This window comes from Arachis stenosperma, chromosome 8, assembly GCF_014773155.1.
Source record: "Arachis stenosperma cultivar V10309 chromosome 8, arast.V10309.gnm1.PFL2, whole genome shotgun sequence".
Taxonomy (NCBI): Eukaryota; Viridiplantae; Streptophyta; class Magnoliopsida; order Fabales; family Fabaceae; genus Arachis; species Arachis stenosperma.
In genome coordinates this window covers 26,860,350-26,865,384 of record NC_080384.1, presented here as the reverse complement: position 1 = coordinate 26,865,384, position 5,035 = coordinate 26,860,350, and the positions used below count along the sequence as shown (strand labels likewise).

At 41.9% G+C, this 5,035-nt stretch overlaps 1 non-coding gene across 1 annotated transcript; it reads right to left on the bottom strand.

Moving 5' to 3' along the window:
- Positions 1 to 505: 505 nt before the first annotated feature.
- On the bottom strand, positions 506 to 613 carry LOC130947189 (small nucleolar RNA R71). Its single transcript, XR_009072589.1, has one exon. It is a non-coding gene; the product is annotated as a small nucleolar RNA R71 (small nucleolar RNA).
- Between the last annotated feature and the right edge of the window lie 4,422 nt (positions 614 to 5,035).

Genomic DNA, 5,035 nt, shown 5'->3' with positions numbered 1-5,035 from the left:
GATTCCATATTTTCTTGTTTTCTTCTCTTTCATATGAGCAGGAACAAAGACAAAGGCATTCTTGTTGAAGCTGACCGAATTCTTCAAAGAAGAAGAACACATGGCAGCCGAAAACAACAACAATGCAAACAATGCAAGGAAGGTGCTGGGTGACTTTACTGTACCTACTCCCGACTTCTATGGGAGAAGCATCTCTATCCCTGCCATTGGAGCAAACAACTTTGAGCTTAAGCCTCAATTAGTTTCTCTAATGCAACAGAATTGCAAGTTCCATGGACTTCCAATGGAAGATCCTCATCAGTTCTTAGCTGAATTCTTGCAAATCTGTGACACAATCAAGACTAATGGGGTAGACCCTGAGGTCTATAGACTGATGCTATTCCCTTTTGCTGTACGAGACAGAGCTAGGATATGGTTGGACTCTCAACCTAAAGAAAGCCTGGACTCTTGGGAAAAGCTAGTTAATGCCTTTTTGGCAAAGTTCTTTCCACCACAAAGATGGAGTAAGCTTAGAGTGGAAGTCCAAACCTTCAGACAGAAGGATGGAGAATCCCTCTATGAAGCTTGGGAAAGATACAAACAATTAATCAGAAAATGTCCTTCTGACATGCTTTCTGAATGGAGCATCATAGGTATTTTCTATGATGGTCTCTCTGAACTATCTAAGATGTCCTTGGATAGCTCTGCTGGAGGATCTCTTCATCTGAAGAAGACGCCTACAGAAGCTCAAGAGCTGATTGAAATGGTTGCAAATAACCAATTCATGTACACTTCTGAAAGGAATCCTGTGAACAATGGGACAAATCAGAAGAAAGGAGTTCTTGAGATTGATGCTCTGAATGCCATACTGGCTCAGAACAAGATATTGACTCAACAAGTCAATTTGAGTTTTCAAAGTCTGTCTGGAATGCAAAATGCACCAAGCAGTACTAAGGATGCTTCATCTGAGGAAGAAGCTTATGATCCTGAGAACCCTTCAATGGAAAAGGTGAATTACATGGGAGAACCCTATGAAAACACCTATAATTCTTCATGGAGAAATCACCCAAATTTCTCATGGAAGAATCAAGAGAGACCTCAACAAGGTTTCAATAACAATAATGGTGGAAGAAACAGGTTTAGCAATGGCAAGCCTTTTCCATCATCTCCTCAGCAACAGACAGAGAGTTCTAAGCAGAGTACTTCTGACTTAGCAACAATGGTCTCTGATCTAATAAAGACCACTCAAAGTTTCATGACTGAAACAAGGTCCTCCATTAGGAATTTGGAAGGACAAGTGGGTCAGCTGAGCAAAAAAAAAAAAAAAAAATTTACTGAACTCCCTCCTAGTACTCCCCCAAGTAATAAAGAAGAAAATCCAAAAGGAGAGTGCAAGGCCATCAACATGGCCGAATTCTGGGAGGAAGAAGAGGCAGTGAACGCCACTGAGGAAGACCTCACTGGACGTCCACTGGCCTCCAATGAGTTCCCCAATGAGGAACCATGGGAATCTGAGGCTCAAAATGAGACCATAGAGATTCCATTGGACTTGTAGAGGATGTTCTGGTTAAAGTTGAAGACCAGTACATTCCTACTGATTTCATAGTCCTAGAGACTGGGAAGTGCATGGATGAATCCATCATCCTTGGCAGACCCTTCCTAGCCACAGCAAAGGCTGTGATTGATGTTGATAGAGGAGAGTTGATCATTCAAGTGAATGAAGAATCCTTGGTGTTTAAGGCCCAAGGACATCCCTCTATCATCATGGAGAGGAAGCATGAAGAGCTTCTCTCAAAACAGAGCCAAACAGAGCCCCCACAGTCAAACTCTAAGTTTGGTGTTGGGAGGCCACAACCAAACTCTAAGTTTGGTGTTGAAACCCCACATTCAAACTCTAAGTTTGGTGTTGGGAGGTTTCAACACGGTTCTGAGCATTTCTGAGGCTCCATGAGAGCCCTCTGTCAAGCTAATGACATTAAAGAAGCGCTTGTTGGGAGGCAACCCAATGTTTTATAATTAATTATTTTCTTTTGTTATTTTATCTTTTTTGTAGGTTGATGATCATAAGAAGTCACAAAAACAATGAAAAAAGCAAAAACAGAATGAAAAACAGGAAGAAAAACAGCACACCCTGGAGGAGAAGAAACTGGCGTTCAAACGCCAGTAATGCTAGCTGTTGGGCGTTTAACGCCCAGTCTGGCACCATTCTGGGCGTTTAACGCCAGAAAGGGGCACCAGACTGGCGTTAAACGCCAGTAAAGGGCAAGAACCTGGCGTTAAACGCCAGGAATGGGCACCAGCCCGGCGTTTAACGCCAGAAATGGCTCAAAACGTGATTTTGAGCAACATTTGGTGCAGGGATGACTTTTCCTTGACACTACAGGATCTGTGGACCCCACAGGACCCTACCATCACTCTCTCTCTTCTTCCCCCATTCACCAATCACCTCAACACCTCTTCCCCAAAAACCCCTCACCTATCAAATCCCATCTTTCTCTTCACCACTCACATCCATCCTTCATAAAACCCCACCAACCTCACCCTTCAAATTCAAACCACTTTCCCTCCCAAACCCACCCATAATGGCCGAACCTTTACCCCCCTCTCTCCTATAAATACCCTTCTTCAACTCTTCATTTTCACACAACCTAAACACCCTTTCTCCCCCCTTCTTGGCCGAATACACTACCATTCCCCCTCTTCTTCATTTCTTCTTCTTCTACTCTCTTCTTTCTTCTTTTTGCTCGAGGACGAGCAAACATTTTAAGTTTGGTGTGGTAAAAGCGTTGCTTTTGCGTTTTTCCATAACCATTTATGGCATCCAAGGCCGGAGAAACCTCTAAAAAGAGGAAAGGGAAGGCAAAAGCTTCCACCTCCGAGTCATGGGAGATGGATAGATTCCTCTCAAGGGTGCATCAAGACCACTTCTATGAAGTTGTGGCCTTGAAGAAGGTGATCCCCGAGGTCCCCTTTTCACTCAAAAAGGGTGAATATCCGGAGATCCGCCATGAGATCCGAAGAAGAGGTTGGGAAGTTCTTATCAACCCCATTCAACAAGTCGGAATCTTGATGGTTCAAGAGTTCTATGCCAATGCATGGATCACAAAGAACCATGACCAAAGTGTGAACCCGAATCCAAAGAACTATCTCACTATGGTTCGGGGGAAATACTTGGATTTTAGTCCGGAGAGTGTGAGGGTGGCGTTCAACTTGCCTATGATGCAAGGAGATGAGCATCCTTACACTAGAAGGGTCAACTTTGATCAAAAGTTGGACCAAGTCCTCACAACCATATGTGAAGAGGGCGCACAATGGAAGCAAAATTCAAGAGGAAAGCCGGTTCAATTGAGAAGGCATGACCTCAAGCCCGTGGCTAGAGGATGGTTAGAGTTCATACAACGCTCAATCATCCCCACTAGCAACCGGTCCGAAGTTACCATAGACCGGGCCATCATGATCCATAGTATCATGATTGGAGAAGAAATAGAGGTTCATGAGGTTATAGCCCAAGAACTCTATAAGGTGGCGGACAAGACCTCCACCTTGGCAAGGTTAGCCTTTCCTCATCTCATTTGTCACCTCTGTTATTCAGTTGGAGTTGACATAGAGGGAGACATTCCCATTGATGAGGACAAGCCCATCACCAAGAAAAGGATGGAGTACACAAGAGATCTCACTCATCATGAGATCCCTGAGATTCCTCAAGGGATGAATTTTCCTCCACAAAACTATTGGGAGCAACTAAACACCTCCCTAGGAGAACTAAGTTCCAACATGGGACAACTGAGGGTGGAGCATCAAGAACACTCCATCATCCTTCATGAAATTAGAGAAGATCAAAGAATCATGAGGGAGGAGCAACAAAGACAAGGAAGAGACATTGAGGAGCTCAAGCACTCCATAGGATCTTCAAGAGCAAGAAAGAGCCGCCATCACTAAGGTGGACCCGTTCTTTGATTTCCTTGTTATTGTTCTTCTGTTTTTCGAATTTTAATGCTTATGTTTATCCATGTTTGTGTCTTGTGATCATTAGTGTCTTAGTGTCTATGCCTTAAAGTTATGAATGTCCTATGAATCCATCACCTTTCTTCAATAAAAACGTGCCTAATTGATAAAAGAAAGAATTGCATGAATTTTGAATTTTATAATAGTTTAATTATTTTGATGTGGTGGCAATATTTTTGTTCTCTGAATGTATGCTTAAATAGTGCATATGTCTTTTGAATTTGTGGTTCATGAATGTTGGCTCTTGAAAGAATGATGAAAAAGGAGACATGTTACTGAGGATCTGAAAAATCAATAAAATGATTCTTGAAGCAAGAAAAAGCATTTCAAAAAAAAAATGAAAAAAAAAAGAGAAAGAAATAAGAGTTGTGATCCAAGGCAATAAGAGTGTGCTTAAGAACCCTGGACACCTCTAATTGGGGACTTTAGCAAAGCTGAGTCACAATCTGAAAAGGTTCACCCAATTATGTGTCTGTGGCATGTATGTATCCGGTGGTAATACTGGAAGACAGAGTGCTTTGGGCCACAGCCAAGACTCAATAAATAGCTATGTTCAAGAATCATCATACTTTACTAAGAGAATCATTAACACTATCTGGATTCTAAGTTCCTAAAGAAGCCAACCATTCTGGATTTCAAAGGATAGAGTGAGATGCCAAAACTGTTCGGAGGCAAAAAGTTAAAAGCCCCGCTCATCTGATTAATACTGATCTTCACAGATGTTTTTGGAATTCATTGCATATTCTCTTCTTTTTATCTTATTTGATTTTCAGTTGCTTGAGGACAAGCAACAATTTAAGTTTGGTGTTGTGATGAGCGGATAATTTGTATACTTTTTGGCATGACTTGTGGCACAAGATTTTTCACAAAGGTCCGGTATAGATTATGAAGAAATGTATTTCCGTGTAGTGGATGCGATAACATTGCGTTATTTGGTCAGTTTATATGCATATCATAAACTGCATATGCATTTAATGGATGTGGTAACAGCCTACTTATACGGCTAGTTAGATCAGGATATCTATATGAAAGTCCCTGAAGGATTAAAGAT